Consider the following 20766-nt stretch of genomic DNA (forward strand, 5'->3'; position numbering starts at 1 on the left):
ATGCACACCACCTTCCCTCCAGATCTCTTTTTATGCTGTTGGCAACAATCCTCAGGTGACAACAACACTCAGAGTCATACTGATTCAGTTCAACTGGGTGTTACAAATTGACCATTAGTTAATCCACCATATGGGTCAAAGAGATCATTTCTGAATGTGAGTCTATGTACTGTGTCCTCCAAAATGATGGCTAGCCAAAAACTGTCATCTGAGGTGAACAATGTTTTGCAGGATATGATTTCAGTTATCAAGCCAATGAAAGTACATGCCCTCAACTCACATCTGCTCATACATCTCTGTGAGGAGATGACTGCAGAGTACACGTGTCTTCTCTTAATCACAGAAGTGAGATTATTTTCTAAAGATAGATCACTGGCCAAAGTTTTTGAGTTACAAGGGCTGTTCCAGAGATTTCTTTTATAAAAATAGTCACCACTCGTATCACATTTTAGTGACACCGAATGGGCTGCAAAACTTGCTTACTCGTGTGACATATTCAACCTGCTCAACAAACTCAGTCTGTCACTTCAGGGAAGAAACACAACTGTGTTCAAGTTGGCAGACAAAGTGGCTCCATTCAAAGCCAAACTGAGATAATGAGGAAAATGAGTGAACATTGAGATTTTTTACATTTTTCCAACATTAGCAGAGATTTTGAAGGGACTCAACCAGGGCCTTGTTTCTCCCAGCTGGTGTATTATTACCTACCTCAGCTTTCAAAGAGTTTGAACATTATTTCCCAACCACTAAAAGCCCCAAACTGTGAAGGAATGGTTCCATGATCGATTTGTGGATAAGTCAGGTAAATTGATTTTGTTGTGCCAGAAGATTGACTGCTTGAGATTAAAAATCATGTTGGTCTTAAAAGTATACCTGAGACAACTTCAAATCTCTGTATGTCCTGGACTAATGTCAAAGCAGAACATCCTGAGATTGTGACAAAACCACTGAAAAGCTTGCTTCCACTTCCTATATCTTACCTTTGTGAAGTATGATTTTTCTTCAGTGACAGCATCCAAAGCAAGATCATCGAGTAGACTGGATATAAGCAACACACTCAAGTGACACTGTCTCCCATCAACCCCAGATGAGACTATTTAGTTGCAGAAAAACAAGCTCATGGTTCCCATTCATTCTGCATTATGATGAACTGTATAATTATTTCATTATATACTACAACATAATAATAATAGAAGTAACATGCACAATAAATGTAATGCACTTGACTCATTTCAAAATCGTCCTTCCTCCCCCCGATCATGGGAAATTCATCTTCCACAAAACCACTCCCTGGTGACAAAATGGTTGTAGACTGCTGCTCTACACTGTCTTCCAGAATTTCCCAGGATGGTTCAACCCTATTCATCCACAGTGCTATCTGGCTTCACAATGCATGCTTTATTGGCTTCTTTTATTGCCTATTTCAGTTCTCCCTCCCTACCAGTATTTTTGGAATCACTTCCCAAATAATCTAATTTCTCTCAAACCCATTCTCCATTCCCTCTACTTTCTTCCTTTAAAACCATACCTTGTTTTGGTTTAGTTACCCACCCTGTAAGAAAATGTACTCATAACCCTCACTCTAAGAATACAACCAAGCTAACTGGGTTAATCCTAATCACTTCCCAGTCATGGAATAGAATTCCTTTCAGTTCTTTCCAATGAGACATGAAGGCATAATTCAAGGAAATATCTCTTTGTTTCAAAGACAGAGACACAAAAGTAGATACGCCTCCTATTCTCCCAGTAAACAATGACATATCTCAACAGGATTACCAGAATTGCTACCACTAACTTGCAACCATGGGAGCTAGCCTAAAAGGAAAATTGACTCACCAATATGCAATGTGGAGAGGTGAAAAGATCCTGCTTTCTTGATGACATGTTGTGCAGCTGGGAGCACTGAATTTCTGGACTTTTCATGTGAGATAATAGATTTGGCAGTTTTTAGACCAATTCCAGTAGAACTAGTCTGCTACTTGCAACCTTCCCAATAATTTCAAAAACCAAAGCAGAATGTTTTGTTTTGAAATTCTGCCACATGAGAAATTAAATCCTGTAAAAATTTTAACAGTTACCTAATAACAGGGACTGGTTAAGGTCTGCCTTCAGTTCTCATTGACAAATTATGGTAATGTACTATACATCTGTGGACAATTCTCTTTTAGGAAAAATGTTTAATGACATAAAAATATTTCAATATATTTATGTGAAAAACTAGATATACAATGAATGAACTGAAAACCATTAAAGTTAATACTCAGAACTGAAAGATATGCATTATTCTTTTTATCTTCCAAGTTTTTTCTCTAAAAGATGCACTGCTTTTATATTTGTTTTTAAAAAGTAGTACAGAAAACCTATGCTCCTACAACTCTTCCTTCTCCTTCCTCCTTCTCTCGGGGAAAGGAGAAAGGATTCACAAGCAAAGGACACATGTAAAGGTAGAAAGTGGCAAGGGCACCGTAGAAACTAGTTTCGAAAGGTCAGCTTCATGAGCTGTTTGACAGAAGAGTTGTCATGATAACTATTTAGTTTGCTTCTCAAGGGCTATGGGCAATGTAAGAAAGCTTCCAACAGCCTGATAAGCATATTTGTGGGTTTGCCTTCCTCCCTGAGACAGTCACCACTGGGAATCATGTGAGTAGCAGCTGATCACCTGGATTCAGAAGTGGCAATAGTGATGATTTTTCTATGAGCTAACCTACCAGAGAGAAAGCCGGGTCTCTTTGAAAGTGGAAGAAAAAGTACAAAAGAGAGGCCAGAACCAGAAAGCATAGAGTGATTTTAAAACCAGCATCCTGAGAATGGCAGTGGAGAAGAAAAAAATAACACCAGGTTAAAAAGACAGAGCTGAAACAGTACCAAGAAACCCAATCACTGGCCATTTCTCCAAGAGTGAGGCTGGATGTCTGAATTTGCTGACACTTCCTTACAGTATAAGGGTTTTCACCAGCAATAGCCCCTGCTGAATAGAGAGGACACAAGCTATCTTTGTGTGACTGATGCTGTCTTTCTTGTGTGTGTTGCCAAAACACATGCAAAGGCTTTTGAGAACATAATGCCATTTCTGCACATAGAGGGTTTTAAGTTAGATTTACTGAAAACATCAAAACACAACCAAACCATCTCTTGAAAGGTAGGTGGTGGACCATGTTATGCTTCAGAAGAGCTGGGTTCAAGTCTCAGATCTGATATATACTAGTGTGGTGGCAAGCAGAAACACCAAAATGACACCCAGGATTTGGAGACAGATTTATTTTTATTGACAGGCACTGATCAGGATCATTCCTGGAGTATCAGGCCCCAATCTCGGGTGGTCTAGAGCTTATATTGGATCAGCAAGCAAGAAGTACAGAGGCAGAATGGCTTGTCAATTGAGGACTGGTTTATACAGTGTGTGTCATAGTGACAAGCTGTGCACCATAGTGACCAGCCATCTCTAAGAGACAGGAGCAACTGGGCAACTAAGAAACTGGAGTGTACTGGCTGGGGGAGGGGGGGGGCATTTTCTGCTATAGTAGCTGTGTAAATTCTGGAGTACATTACAAAGTCAAACCTATAAAATTATTATTATTATTACTATTACTATCATTATTACTATTTCTCAGTGTACAGCTTTTTCATAAGGTTGTTATAAGAATCTGGTAAAATAATAATTTAATAATGCTTCATAAAACTATAGAAGTCTCCACGGTGTAAGCTAATACTAGTGATTTTGAAGTCCTGGTCCAGAAAATTTTAAAGTGGGAAACTAGTGATTACGAATATGCCAAGGGCAATTTTTAAAGCATGCTCATCTAAAGAACCACAGAAGAATAGATCTACCCCTCAAAGTATGTGGTGCTGGCAGACAGAAAGTTGAGTCTTACTGGGCTACCATCTTTTACATTAAGGAAAGTAATTTTCCAGTATTAAAGAGCAGGGCCAACATTGTTGAGTGAACTATGTGAGATTTATTCCTTGTGAATTCATGCCAACAAATTATATCTGAATCTCTGAAAAACCTTGGGTATTTGATCGCAGGCTCAATGTCATTGTCAATGTCAGTTGGGACCTTCCAGGAAGCAGATGCTGAGATCAGTAAACAGAGCAAGAGATTTATTGGCAGGCAAAACTTGAAAAAGATAAAGGGAAAGAAGCAGTTTGGGGCAGAGAGAGCCTCCAGCCATATGTAGATCTGGCAAAATCTCAGCCAAACCTAACTGGCTTACAACAAAAATGACTCATTAAAGAGATACCATATTGACCAGAAGTGGCCAGACCTTAAGGCCTCTACCATGCTGAGGCAAAGGTCCAAACAGCATGGCCTCGGCTCAAAAGCCAATGTGGATCCCGAAGTGCTAACATTTGGGGACCATCAACTAACTGCACTCATCGAGGTTGACCTGCACATTCTCTCTTGAAAGAAATTCCAAACAGTGCACCTCTGCGACTGCCACAATGTTGAGTAAATGAGGTCCCAGGAGACTGAGATGTTCAGACATACTTTGGGTTTTTTTAAATGGCTAAACTGGACTATTGGACAATTGAAATTTTAGGCTTGGGAGAGACAACATGGCTGAGTACAGAAGGAGTCTTGTTCAGAGCTCCTCTGAGAAATTCAACTGAAAACGCAGGTAATTGGAAGCAAGGGAAGGACATACACCCTGAAACCAGCATCAGTCTGAAATAAGAGACTCATAGATTAAGCAAAACATAAATAAAGGACTTAATAAAATAGCCAGCCAGCCCACCCACCTGCCAGTGGGTCACCAGATTAGGATGACTACCCACCGTACTTGGAATCTTAAAAGAAGAAAAAAAAAGGATACCATTAAAATGGTGTGGCTAAATCAAGTCACACAGGATAGACTTAGGGTATAAGGTCCCCTGCCTCTTCAACCTTCCTCCTAACAGAGGACACTATAGCCCAGCAGTAAATTTCACTGACACACAGGAGTGAGTGAACTGCTCCCTGATCAGACAGCTTTATTTCTTTCTGTTTTCCTTTCCTTTCCTTTCCTTTTTTCTTTTCTTTCTTTTCTTTTCTTTTCTTTTCTTCCATTTCTTTTTTGTGCACCACGGTGCAAATTGGAACCTCTAGGGACAAGATGAAAGACTACAAGGGTGCATTGTAAATGAAACAGCTAGCCCCTTTCCGATGACCTATGTCTAGAGAGGCATGGGGAATTAAACAGCCTTGCACCATGGGACTGTGCAGCTCAGGGCTGTCCCCACACACCAGGGTCAGAAGCAAAAAGGTACCCCACAGCTCCCCACCCCAGGGCACCTGATGAAGTTACAGACTACAGGGGAGGTGACTGGCTGTGGCAGAGGACCCTGTAAAGCACTGAGTGGGAATTTAACACTCTGCCCCCAGGAAAGGAGTAAGAATTGGGACTGAGCGGCTGTGAATGGCAACAGCAGAAGCACAGGGCCAGACCGCATCACTACATCCCACCCCATCCTGCAACACACAACCTGAGAGTACAGAGAGTTGCCAGAGTAAGAGGAATACAGAAGGCTGAGCAAGGACCAGGAGGGGTCAAATGTGTATGGAACTGGGAACAGCCCCCTGTCTCTGCCTGAAAGCAGCACAGCGATGGGGAGAGAAACACTGAGAGAAACAGTGTAAGGAGTGGGCAGGCTACCAAGGGACATACCGAAAGTACTGGCTGAAGACTTTGGTCCCAGGCCTCCACATCTGGAGGACAAGATCAGCCTCAAAACCAGCACAAACTCTACTGCAGACTTGGCAGTGTTACCCAGTAGTTTTGAGGTCTTGATGAATACCAGAGGTATTTTGTTTTTTATTTTCTTCTTCTTCTTTCTTTGCTGGTTTGTTTCCTTTTCCCTTTTTTGTCTTTTACCTATATTTTTGTTCTAATCTATTTGTCTTCTTTCCCCCTTTCCTCAATTTACCTCCTTAGATTACCATTTTACATTTTCATATGAGTGAGTAGTCGCTCTAACTTTTCTGGTTAATTTTGATAATATCTTGTTTACTCCTTCATTCTTCCTCTTCTGTCCTCTTCTCTAGTTTCCCAAAGCTTGTGTGATCATCTTTTGTCCCCCAGCCTTGCTTCTACTTTATTTCTTTTCAGTTATGTCTGTTCCAGCCACTATCCTTCTTAAATTTTCCCACCACAGGGTAAAATCACTCACTCTACCAAGGGGAAACACTTTGCATGCAAACTCCCAATTTATGATCAGTTCTTTTCTATAACTGTAGATTTTGCTTCTATAGTTTAAGGTACAAAATTAATAGTTACCACAGTGTATCAGTTTCTAAATGGTGTTTGCTGCTATTCCTATGGGTAATTATACTACTTTAGCTAGGATGTCATATCTGTCATAATATGTTGTTCTCCCTTCTATAACAATACTGAAAAGCTCTAGGATAATAATCTAGACACATCCCAGCACCAAAGGACTGGGGACTGAGCCAAACAGATACCAACATCTCACTCTTAATAAATTGGGAAGGTAAAATCTTGGGACAGACATAAACCAAGAACCTCCTACACCCAAAAGACATCCCTGAAGAACAGACTTTACCTAGAGAGGCCTTGATACTAGTGATAAAGCTATCCACTACAAAAACTTACAAGGGTCAACACATAAAGTGAAATACTTTTGAAATAAAAAATGGTAAGATGCAAGAGTAAAATGCAATCTCATACCTCCAGCCCACCCAGAGCAGGTACAAGAGACAATAATATAGAGGAAAATAGAAGACACACACACCTGAATTTCTGAAATGATAGCAAATAAAGTAAAGAAACAAATCCACAAGGCTATAGAGGAAATCAAATCAGAAATAATCTCTCAGGTAAAAACAAAAAAGGAAATGACAACCATAATGAAAGAATTGCTCAGTAGATGTAGATAAAAAGTAGAGGAACATAGAAAAATGATGAAAGCCAGGAATGAAAAATATAGGAAAGATATAGAATGCATGAAACAGATTCAAACAGATATCCAGGAAATTAAAAATTCCATTGAAAGCTGGCAAAATCACTTGACCAAAACTGAAGATAGACTTTCAGACATTGAAGATAGGATCATAATAGTGATCACACAAGAAAAAAATCTCTTAAAATAACAAGAGAATGGAAAAAAAATCAATCAACAGCTGCAAGATAATGTAAAATGAAACAATATAAGCCTGATAGGTATCAATGAAAAAGCAGGAGACAACACAAATGACACAAAAACACTATTTTCAGAAGTAATTGCAGAAAATTTCCCAAGCGTGGGAAAAGAATCATACAGTAAGTGAGGCATATAGAACTACGATTAGCCATAACCAAAACAAATCCATACCCAGGAATATAATAATCAAGATCCAAGAATTTCACTACAAGAACAGAATATTAAAAGCTGTTAGAGAAAAGAAATAGATCGCCTATAAAGAAAAGCCCATCAGAATCATGGCAGATTTCTCAACACAAACCATCAAGTCAAGGAGAGAATACAATGAAATATTTCAAACCCTAAAAGAAAGCATCCTCCAATCCAGAATGATGTACCCCACAAAACTATCTTTCAAAATTGAAGGAGAAATATGATACTTCCATGAAAAGAGCAATTGAGGAAATTAATTAACCCTACAAAGGGTACTGAAAGATATTCTAGGCAGAGATAAAAATGACCACAATCCCAAGAACAACACAAAGATACCAGTAGGCAGTGCAAGCAATAAAACAGGGGTGGGGAGGGGACAGGGAACCAACAACAGGAAAATAACATGACAAAGATAAGCCAATACATATCAGTTATAACCATGAATGTAAATGGCCTCAATTCACCATTCAAAAGAAACAGACTGACAGAATGGACCAAGGAACAAGATCCAACAATATGCTGTACACAAGAAATACATTTAACTCAAAAAATTCGTAGACTGAAAGTTAAAGGTTGGAAAATAATACTCCATGCAGTAGGAACCCAGAAAAAAAGCAGGGGTAGCTACTCTGTCTGCAGACAATGTGAACTTCAAACTAAGAATGATCAAAAGAGATAAACAAGGTCACTACATACTTTTTAGGAGGAAACTTCAAAAGGAAGAGACATCAATCATAAATATGGATGCACCAAATCTGGGAGAACCCAGTTATATAAAACAAATATTAATAGACATGAAAAATCAAATAAGAAAAACACAATTGTAATAGGGGACCTTAACACGCCACTGTCACAAATAGATAGATCAAGCAGACAAAAAATTAACAAAGAAATATCAGAACTGAATCAAACCTGTGAGCAAATGGACTAAGTAGATGTTTACAGAGTGTTCCATCCCACAACATCACACATTCCTCTCATCTGCACATGGGATGTTCTCTAAAATAGACCATATATTAGCCCATAGAACATGCTTAAGTAATTGCAAAGCAATTGAAATTATCCCATGCATATTATCTGACCATAGTACAATAAAATTGGAAATCAATGGCAAAAGAAACTGCAAAAACTCCATAAATACATGGAAATTAAATAACACCCTCATGAACAACTAATGAGTCAGAGATGAAATTAAAGAAGAAATTAAAAGATATATACAATTAAACAAATATGCCAATGTCTTGCTTACTTTTTTCTTGTTGATGAGCCAAAATACCCAATGCCCAAAATTAAGGAAGGAAAGGTTTATTTAGCTTACAGTTTGTGGAAGTTTCAGTCTATAATCAGCTGGCTCCAGAGCAGGGTGTCAAGGCACACGGGCAACACTTCAGGATGGCACAAGATAGCAAAAGTAGCAACACCAAAAATGGGGGAACAAACCTCTTTCCCTCCCTTATACTATATGAAAGCTCCCTGCCCCAGGGCCAGTGCAGCACTCACACCCATAATCCCAGCATTGGACCATGGGTCAATCAAAAACTGTAGAAGACTGCCCCTTGACTTCATGAGACTTTGGGGGGACATACAGACACAAACCATAACACCCAATAAACCATACCACAATCTATGGGATACAATGAAATGAATCCTAAGAGGGAAATATATAGCAGTGAATTCTCACATCAGAAAAATAGAATGAGCACAAATAAATAACCTAATGTTGTACCTCAAACTTCTAAAAAAAAGAGCAAATCAAGCCCAAATCCTATAGGAGGGACGAAATTATAAAGATCAGAGCAAAAATTAATGCAATGGAGACTAAGAAAACAATACAGAGAATTAGTGAATCAGAGTTGGGTTTTTTGAAAGTTTAAATAAAAGTGATAAACCCTTAGCCTACCTTATCAAAAAAGGAAAGACTCAGATTCATGCAATGAGGAATGAAAAGGGTAAAATCACCACAGATCCTAGAGATATTCAGAAGATAATCAATACCTACTTTGAAAATCTTTACTTTCATAAGATGGAAAACACAGAAGAGATGGACAGATTCCTAGATACATATGAGTTACCAAAGTTGAATCAAGAAAATATAAAAATTCTGAACAGCCCAATATCAGTTAATGAAGTTGAAAATGTAATTAAAAACTTACCAAAAAAGGAAAGCCCAGGTCCTGACAGACTCATTGCTGAATTCTAAAGGAAATTCAGAGATGACCTAATACCAATACTCCTCAAAATCTTTAATGAAATTGAAAAGGAAGTAATACTCCCTAACTCATTCCTGGAAGCAAGTATTACCCTGATACCAAAACTAGAGAAAAACTCAACCAGAAAAGTGAACTACAGGCCAATCTTCCTAATGAACATAGATGAAAAAAATCCTCAATAAGATATTAGCAAACAGAATGCACAAAATCATCAAGAAGATTATATGCCATGAGAAGTGGGATTCATCCCAGGAATGCAGGGATGATTTAACATATGCAAATCAATAAATGTAATACACCATATCAACAGAGCCAAAGACAAATTGACATGATTGTCTCAATAGATGCAGAAAAAGCTTTTAACAAAGTCCAGCACATATTTATGATTAAAACCCTACAGATAATTGGAATAGATGGTCTTTACCTCAATCTGATAAAAGCTGTCTATAACAAATGAACAGCCAACATCATCTTAAATGGGCAAAAACTAAAAACTTTGACTCTAAAATCAGGAGCAACACAAGGATGCTGGCAACATTAGCCAGAGCAATTAGACAAGAGAGAGAAATGGAAGGAATAATGATAGGAAAGGAAGAACTTAAATTATCATTATTTGCAGATGACAGGATACTCTACATAGAAGACCCCAAAAATTCCACCAAAAGGCTTCTAGATTTAATAAACAAATTCAGTTGTGTAGCTGGATACAAAGTCAACATTCAAAAATCAATAGCATTCTTGTACACAAACAACAAATTCATTAAGCAAGAAATTAGGGAAATCACACCCTTCACAATACCATCCAAAAACATGAAATACTTAGGAATCAATATAACAAAGGAAGCAAAAATCTATATATTGAAAAAAATTACAATACTATGAAAAAGGAGATCGAATAGGATATCAGAAAATGGATATCTCATGGATAGGAAGACCCAACATACTGAAATTAGCCATACTTCCCAAATTATTAGGCAGGTTTAATGCAATCTTGGTCAAAATACCAATAACATATCTCACAGAATTAGAGAAAATATTCTTAAAATTCATATGGAAACAGAAGAGACCTAGAATACAAAAAGTAGTTCTGGGCAACAAAGGCAAGGCAGGAGTTATCACAATCCCTGGCCTGAAATTATACTACAAAGCTATTGTGATAAAATCAGCATGGTCCTGACAAAAAACAGACCCTATTATCAGTGGAACAGATTAGAAGATGTAGATACAACTGCAAACACACTCAGGCACCTTATCTTTGACAAAGGGGCCAAACATGTTCAATGGAAGAAAGATAGCCTCTTTAATAAATCGTACTGGAAAAACTGGCTTTCCACATGCCAAAGACTAAAACTAGACTCATGTCTTTCACTCTAAATTGGAGTCAAAATGGATCAAAGATCTAAATATTAAAACAGAAACACTAAATTTACTGGAAGAGAAAGTAGGTAAAAATCTTGATGACAATTGGGGTAGGCGGAGAGTTCATGAACAAAAACAAAACTGCACCGGAAATACTTCAAGGAATCAACAACTGGAATCTCATCTTATTGAAAAGTTTTTGTATATCTAAAGAAATCACCAATAAAGTAAAAAGAAAACCCACGAATTGGGAAAAAATTTTAGCCAACTGCCCCTCAGACAATGGACTTCTATCTAGGACATATAAAGAATTAAAAAAAATCAGGCCTCCCAAATTTGAAGACCCAATCCAAAAATGGGCATCTGAGATGAATACACACTTCTCTAATGACGAGATACTAATGGCGAATAAATACATGAAAAAATGGTCAATGTCATTAGTCATTTGAGAAATGCAAATTAAAACAACACTGAGATTCCATCTCACCCCAGAAAGAATGGGTATCATCAAGAAATCAACCAACAACAAATGCTGGAGAGGCTGTGGGGAGAAAGGAACCCTACTCCACTGCTGGCGGGAGTGTAGATTGGTGAAACCACTGTGGAAATCAATTCGGAAATTCCTCGCAAAACTAGGGTTAGAAGTTCCATTTAACCCAGCTATTCTAGGTATTTTCCCAGAAGAATTAAAGACATCATACCACAGCGATATATGTGCACCCATGTTTATAGCAGCACAATTTGTTATAACTAAGTCTTGGAAACAACCCAGATGCCCATCCACTGAGGAATGGATAAAAAAGTTGTGGTATTTTTATACAATGGAGTATTACACAGCTATTAAAAAAGATAAACTTGAGGCTTTTGTAGGTAAATGGATGCAACTAGAGACCATACTCATAAGCGAAATAAATCGGACCCACATGTGTAAACATATTGTCTCCTTGGTGTAGGAAACTGAAAGACTAGGTAAAACTCAAAACTTACAATAGATGATAAGAAAGGGAAAGAAATTGCTCAAAGGAAGGAATGACTGAGATGAGGGAAAGAAAAAAAAAGAAAGAAGGAAGGCAAAACATAAGAATATATACGAATATCTGCGATGACTGTATTGCTGTTGTCTGATGGTGTATTGAAATGAACAGTTAATGCTCACAATTTTTTATGTTCTGATCGACTTTGCACACTTGTGTCTGGTGGTCTGAGCAACTGATGTGGAGGTAACAATACACAATGGAATTACAATGGTGAACTCTTACCATCTTGTCTAGTGAAATTCGTATTATCTCTAATGTTTTATCAAAGAATTAATTTCTTATTCTCTTTAATGGTTTGAGCAATCTTTCATTCTTACATCTGGTAATCTGAGCAATGTAGTTGGGGATAGCAATATGCAATGTAACAACGACTGTTGATTTGTATTAATTTGTCTTGAGACCCTGTATCACTTTGAATGTTCTTGCTTTGATTTGTTTATGTTCATGATACTGGTATGCTGCTACTGTTCTATTTTTTTATTTGTGTCTCATGTACTACTCTCTTTAAAATAAAAAAATAAAATAAAACATAGGTGGGTAACATCAAAAGAATTATAAGGACAAATTTATGTGCTATTACTTTATTTTGATTTGGTTTGGTTTCTTTCTTTTTTTTTTTTTTTTTTTTTGAGACGGGGAATGTAGTTTAGGCTGGCCTTCAACTCACTCTGCAGCCTAGGCTGGCCTCAAACTCATAGCGATACTCCTGCCTCTGCCTTTGAGATTACAGGCATGTGCCATCACGTACACTTGTCCTGTTACTTTAAATGTATGCTTGACACAGTGTTTCTTATACTTCTTTAAATTTCTTATTTAGGTTAATGATTCTTCTTACAATTGAGAGGATTTTGGAAATGAGGAAAAATTCTGTTTTTTATAATCTGTCAAAATCTTATCATTAGCAGCCAAAATATTCAAAACTAAGGAATTGTTTAAATAAATTGTGGACGTCTGTATAATGGAATGCAGTGGTTATAAATGATCTCATAAAAGAAGGTTTAACGACATGGGAAAATGCTAAAGTTAACCAAGGTAAAAAGAAACCACCTCTGGTGTGTGTGTATGTGTGTGTGTGTGTGTGTGTGTGTGTGTGTGTGTGTGTGTGTGTGATCTACAGATCTGCCTCCAAGGTATCTTCCTAATGCCTCTAACCTCAAAGGTTGCCCTTTAATCTAAGAACTAAATGTCTCACTTGCAGTCTCATCTTACTATATGTGGGAGCTCTACCAGTGGTAGGATCCTTAATCATTCAGTTTTTCCTGAAAGTGAAGGTTTTCCTATGGTGCAGGACTTTCAGGGCTAGATCAAAGGCAATCCTGGACAAACTGGAACAGTTGAAAACCAGTATAGTTTGAATGTGTTCCCTAAAAGATCATTATATTGGAAATTTAATTTCCAAATTCATATTTTAACTGCATTTTGAAGTGGGGCCTCCGGGAGGTAATAAAATATAGATGAGGTCATAAGGGTGGAGCCTCGTGATGGCATTAGTGGCTTTATAAGAAGAGGAGGATATATGTATATGCAGGATAGTTAACACAGGTGTTCTACTGTCCTGTATTTCCTTGCTGAAAGAAACTGTCAGTGAGGCATTGGTTGATTAGCTTTGTATGTCTGTATGTGTTTTCATGAAAAACTACATTGAAGATATCAATATGTAATACAATAAGCATTGTTAATTCCCTACCACTCTGTTTGTAACTCTGTAATGTCTGTACTGATCCTTTGCTATTTTGTAAAACGTTGTCGATCTGTTAGTATTTTCCTCCTTTTATTTCTAAAATTTAAAAAAAAAAAAAAGAAGAAGAGGAGGAAAGACCTGAAGTAGCACAGTTGCTCTGTCTTGCCATGTGATGCCTCTGTCATGCTACCACGCAGCAAGAAGACCCTTACCAGATGCTGAGCAAATTCCAACACCATGCTTAGAACTCTTTAAGCTCTAGAACCATAAGCAAAATAAACTTCTATTTCTTATAAGCATCCCGATCTCAGGTATTTTGCTATAACAACAGAAAGCAGACTAAGACAATGGACCCAACCATCTCCCTTCTCAATGTATCAGGCTCTGAGTGAGTCTTTGCTGCAGCAACCTGTTGCTGTGTTGGCCAGAAACTCCTTCCCTGGGCTTTTGGTTCCCCGCAATGGAGACCACCTGCAGGGCCTAAAGCAAGGCCATAAAGTCATAGTAAATACCAATAAGTATTCTGTTACATTACTATGACCCTGACACAGCATTTTTAGCATTTTTCCCAGGGCTCTGTACTTGGTCCTGTATCATTTCAGTACTCTGTACTATTTACCAGTGCATTTGATTAAGACCTGTTTATAAAGTACCAGATAACAAAAAATGGAACTAACAGTCAAACACAAAATGTTGCCCAAGGTTAAAACTGAAACTGAAACTAAGATGTGGTTAAACAGCAAGGAAATGCCAAGATCTTAATGTGAGCCATTTTAAAAATCATAACACATGTGTAGACTAAGGATGTTTGATGATGCAGTGCATATCAAAAAATAATTGGAGAATGAGACCAAAGGGTCATATGCAGCTGGCCAAAAAAGGAAATATAATCTTGAAATGTATCAGTAGCAATATAAAGCTTGAATGAGAATTGGAATCCAGACCATATTTACCCCATAAAGATACATATCGGTGAGTTTTATTGTTGATTCTCAACATGCATCACACTCACATAGAAGATTTGCTGAAACACACATTGCTGGTTCCCACCACAGAGTTTCTGATTTAGTAGATTTTGGTGGGATGCAAGAATTTGCATTTCTAACAATTTCCAAATAGAGCTGGTCCCAGGACCACACTTGCTGAACCAGAGAGCTAGTGTGCTATCAAGGGGGACACCATAACAATGGCAAATGTTCTAGAAGCTACAACATGAGGGAATGTTGAAATAACCAGGCATATTTCACTCGCATAAGTGAAGGTTTGTGTGATATAACAAATTAGCTTGACAGTTGTGGTTCTGATGGCAAAATTAAAGTCAATAATTAGAAATTACAAAGAGTAAAATTTGAGCTCAGCATAAAGTCACAACTTCTGTTAGGGCCACTGAAAGACAGAGTAGTTTAAGTAAAAATAAGTTTGGTTATAAACTTGTATAGTACACTTCCTTTCTATGAAAAAATACATATGTTCTCTTTTTAATACATTGTCTCATTTTAATACAATGTATGTGGATTATTTATGTAATAAAGCATTGAGAGCTAAAAACTTAATGTGCTGCCTTGTATGACAGGTAGGTGGTTTCCTATCCCAGGAAGTTATTAAGCATTATTAAGTAGATGCTAGAATAAAAGTTTAACAAATGCTTAGAGAAGTGGTTTTCCAATTTGAGTGTATACCAATGTATCAAATTCCCTGGAAGACATTTTGAAATAGAGTTTCACTAAGTCACTAAGTTGTTCAGGCCAAGCTCAAACTTGCAACAGTCTTGCTTCAGTCCTGCTCCCCACTTCCTGAGGAACACTGATTACAGGTGTGCTCCACCATGTCCAGCTCTGGAGGAACTGTTTTTAATTCAGTGCTCATTCCAAACTCAGTGCTTCTGATTCAGTAGGTCTTAGATGGAGCTCAAGAATTTTCATTTCTAAGAAGTTCCCAGTGATATCATTACCGCTGGTCTAGGGACCACAATTTGAGTAGCTCTGCTATGGTAAACATCCTTGTAAAACGGTTTGCAAATCTTCTCATTTCCTGATATTCATATCCTTATATAATTCTCTCCTTTCATGTGTGAGCTGGACTTAGTGACTTGTTTTTAGCAAGTAACATGCAGCAAAAGTGATAAAATATCTCTACTGAGACTAGACTATAAAAGTATACAAAAAGCTGAGCATGGGGGTGTACCCCTGTAACCCCAGAACTCAGGAGGCTGAGGCAAGAGGATTGCTATGAATTGAGGCTAGCGTGGGCTACAAAGTGAACTCAAGGCCTTCCTGAACTACATACATAGAGAGACCCTGTCTCAAAAATAAAATTATACAAATAGGTATGGTGATACACTTCTGTAACCCCAGTGCTCTGGGAGGCTGATGCAACAGGATTGCAAGTCAAACCTGGGCAATTTGACAGTTTAGCAAGACTCTGTCTCAAAATAAAAAATTTAAAAAGGGTTGGGGATGTAGCTCAGTGCAAAGGCCCTGGATTAAGTTCCTAGTGCTGAAAAAAAAATTTAAAACAGATTTTTCAACAACTGGGATCTCATGCTATTAAAAAGCTTTTGCACAGCAAAAGAAATTACCAATAGAGTGAAAAGACAACCAACAGAGTGGGAAAAAATTATAACCAGTTGTCCCTCAGACAAAGGATTAATATCTAAAACATGTAAAGAACTGAAAAAATTAGACCCCCCAAATGTAAGGACCCAATCCAAAACTGAGCATCTGAGATGAATACATACTTCTCAGAGGAAGAAATACAAATGGCAAATAAATCCATGAAAAAATGTTCAACATCATCAGTTATTCAAGAAATGCAAATTGAAACAACACTGAGATTCCATCTCACTCCAGAAAGAATGGCTATCATCAAGCAATCAACCAATAACAAATGCTACCTGCTCCACTGTTGGTGGGAGTGTAGACTGGTACAACCATTGTAGAAATCAGTGTGGAGATTCCTCAGAAAGCTAGGCTTAGAGGTCTCATTTGATCCAGCAATTCCCCTCCTGGGTACCTTCCCAGAAGAATTAAAAACATCATACCACAACTATATATGCACATCCATGTTTATAGCAGAAACAACCCAAATGCCCATCAACCAAAGAATGGATAAAAAAAAATGTGGTTTTTTTGTACAATGAACCACTACTCACCCATAAAGAAGTATAAACTTGAGACATTTCTAGGTAAATTGATGCATCTTGAGACCATAGTCTTAAGTGAAATACATAGGACAAACGTGTAAATATCATGTTGTCTCTCTGGCATGAGAAACTGAAAGTGTCAATAAAGACCCAAATGTATAATAGATATTGTGAAATAGGAAGAAAGTGTTCAAAAAGAAAGGGGAACTAGAGAGAGGGGAGAGGGAAAGGAAGGAAGAGAAAAGAAAAAATTGAGCAAAGAAGGATAAAATGGAAACAAAGTTTTGTAAATAAAGAGGGGCAGGAGTGAAGGGCGGGGAGGGGATTGTGAAAAAAAGAAGAATCAGGATGTATCATGTACAGATATAAATTCCCTATGATGAATGTGCTCATTATGTATATCTAAATTGTACCAATAAACTTCATAAGAATTTTTAAAAACTGAGAGATTTCTGCTTCCAGAAAGGTAGAGCTGAACTACTTTTTCCTACTTATTTTGTTAAGTACAGCTAAAAATCTGGGACATTATATGTAAACCAAACATAAGAAGATATTGAAAAGTGAAAACAAGAAGATAGGTGGGCAAGGGCCCTTGGAGCCCAAGGAATGTTGTGGTTGTAAGTTTCCTACATTTTCTTTTTGCCTCATGTGTCCAAGACCTGTAGCTAGAGAAGCTGGCAACCTGGAAATACCAATGGATAGAGATGTGTTTAAATCCCCAGTAAATGCCTTATCTCTCCAGCCAAATGATTAGGAAAGGGGTAGAGTACACTAGAAAGATGAAAAAACCTGTGGCCTTGTCCCCACCAGGATGACCAAAAGGAGAGCCCAGATTTGCACCCTTGCCAGGCTATAATAAAGTACCCCGACTCCCTCCTCTACTAGAGTAATGTATTGGTCACCTTTTCCATTACTAGGACAAAATACCTGACATATGCAACTTCTGGGGAAAAGTTTATTTTGGCTCAGTTTCAGAGGTTTCAGTCCATGGTTGGCTGGCTCCAAGGCAGAAATGTCATGGTGAAGGAAAGCTTCTCACCTCACAGAAGTCAAGAAGCAGAGAGAGCAGAAGAGCCAGAAGATGAGAGGGATGAAGCACAAGAATATGCCCTTCCAGCCAGGTGCAGTGATATATGCCTGCAATCCTAGCACTCAGTAGGCTGAGGCAGGAGGATTGCTCAAGTTCAAGATGAGCTTGGGCTGCATAGTGAGTTCAAGGCCTCCCTGAACTCACACTGGAAGGGAGGGAGACACTGTCTCACAAGAAAGAAAAAGAAAGAAAAGAAAGAAAAGAAAGAAAAAAAGAAAGAAAGAAAGAAAGAAAGAAAGAAAGAAAGAAAGAAAGAGAAGGAAGGAAGGGAGAGAAGGAGGGAGGGAGGGAGGGAGGGATGTAAGGAGGAAGGAGAAAAGGAAGGAAAGAAAGGAGGAAGGAAAAGAATATAACTTTCCATGTTACACCCTCAGTGACCTTCTTCCTCAAACCAGTCCTCACTTCCTAACCGCATATTCAGCTACTGAATTCTACAATGGATGAATCTACAGCTTGGTACGTTGTTAAACCTTAACAAGTGGTGACAGTGAAGACCAAGTGTGGAACCAAGACATTCATCAACTCAGGAAGCAATAAGACATACCTACTCTCCCCTTAACATCAGTGGAGACCGGGTGGGAGCCCTGAACTTGAACCTTCACGCAGTGGTAATAGAGTGGCCAGTGTCTTTCCCCGCTAGGATTCTATCAGGATAGCTCTAGTGAAAAGTCAGGACTCTCATCAATTCCCAGTAATAACAAGGTCATTATCCTCTCTACGGTATCAGCGGGGGTCGCATGGTTACAGAGGGATGGCAAAAATATATTCTCTCCATTTGGAGAATGGCAAGGGAACAGAGGCCAGGACTTTGCCTTAGACCCTAACACTCAGCCCACTCAGTAAAATCCAAAGCTGGGCAGTGCCTCCATAGCCCCAGGCTCCAGGCTGGTGTCCAGGGTCTAAGCCTTCAGGCCTTCCCCAGTGTTGAGTCAGGTCCCATAGGTTCGGGCTCTAGGCCTACACAGTTGACTCTGGGTCCACCCCACTACCAGGCTGACACCAGTGGCTCTGGGTCTTCAGGCTCTTCTCCATGACAGACCATCCTTCATAGCCCATGGACTCAGGCTGCAAGCCCTCCACAGCACTAGTGATCGGGCCAGCACCCACAAAACAAGCCCCCAGGCTGATCGTGTGTACATAGGTTCCCAGTCCACAATGGCATAAAAACAGGCACAGAGACCAAAGGAACAGAGCAAAGAGGCCTGAAATAAATCTGTGTATTTGTAGTCAGTTGATTTGGGGCAACACGCCAAGAACACACAATGGGGAAAGGACAGTTTCTACAATAAACGATATTGAGACAACTGGATATCCACATGCAGAAGAATGAAATTAGACTCTTATCTCACATCATGTACAAACATCAACCCAAAATGGACTAAAAGCTTAGATGTTAAGACCTGAAACTGTAAAACTACAGTAAAAGAGAAAAACACAGGAAAAGTTCCAGAACACTACTTTAGGCAGTGCTTTTCTGGGAAATGATTCCAAAAGTACAGGCAACAAAATAAAAATAGGCAATTGGTTGGAATTAAGCTAAAAAGTTTCTGTACTACAAAGAAAACAATCAGCAGAGTAAAAAGATAATCCACAGAATGGGAATAAATATTTGCAAACCATGTATCTTCTAAAGGGTTAGTACCCAAAATATATGAGAAACTCAAGAGCAAGAAAACAAATAATGCAATTTAAAACAGACATTTCTGAGAAGAAGATACACAAATGACCAACACATATATGGAAAGATGCTCAACACCATTAATCATGAGCAAATGCAAATTAAAAGTACGAGATATTCCCTTAAACTTGGTAGGATGGCTATCATCACGAGGCCAAAGATGGGGAGAGAAATTCCTGCACACTATTAGCAGGGATATAACATTATGGAAAATGTTATAGAAGTTCCTCAAAAATAAAAAATAAAGCTACCATGTGATTGAGTAATCCCACTTCTGGGTGTTTATCCAAAAGAAATAAAATCAGTATGTCAGGGAAACATCTGCACTCTTATGTTTACTGCAGCATTATTCACATAGCTAAGATGTGGAAATAACCTAAGTATTCATCAACTGATGAATGGATAAAGAAAATATTTTATATATATATATATTTATATATATATATATATATAATTCAGACTTAAAAAAGACTACCAACATTTGCGACAACATGGATAAATCTGGAGGATACTATGCTAAATTAAATAAGCCAGGCTCAAAAAGACAAACACTGCAAGATCACACTTATATGTAGAATCTTAAAAAGTGGAAGTGAAGAATAGAATGTTAGTTATCACAGGTGTGCATAGGGTGGGGTTTGGACAGATGTTAGTCAAATAATGCAAATTTTCAGCTAGAGAATTGGAATAAGTTCAAGAGATGTACAACGTGATGACTGCAGTTAATGGCAATGTATTACAGTCTTGAAAATTTTTAAGAAAGTAGATTTTAAGTGTTTTCACGACAATGAATAAGTATGTGAGGGAATGCATATATTAATTACCTTGATTTAGCCATTTTCCAATATGTATATTTTTCTTTTCAGTTATTTTTTTCAATTTTTTTATTTTAAAGAGAAAAAAACAATTACAAAATAACCAAGACAAAAACAAAACAACCCAAAAAATAAAAATGATACAAAATTTCAAAACAAGATGATAGGAATTAACAATGGTTGTTATATTACACAGTGTTATCTTCAATGAAGATATTTTAAAACGGGGCTGGGGATTTAGCTCAGCGGCAAAAGCGCCTGCCTGGCAAGCGCAAGGTCGTGAGTTCAGTTCCTGGTACCGGAGAAAAACCAAAAAAAAATTTAAAAATAAAAAAATAAAAGTGAATTACTGTATCTGTGTTAAAAATAAGAACACTCGTTCATCAAAAGATACTATGAAGAGAGAGCAAAGGCAAACTGTGGAC

This window comes from Chinchilla lanigera, unplaced genomic scaffold (assembly GCF_000276665.1).
Source record: "Chinchilla lanigera isolate Chin_1 unplaced genomic scaffold, ChiLan1.0 scaffold00115, whole genome shotgun sequence".
In the NCBI taxonomy this organism is placed as follows: domain Eukaryota; kingdom Metazoa; phylum Chordata; class Mammalia; order Rodentia; family Chinchillidae; genus Chinchilla; species Chinchilla lanigera.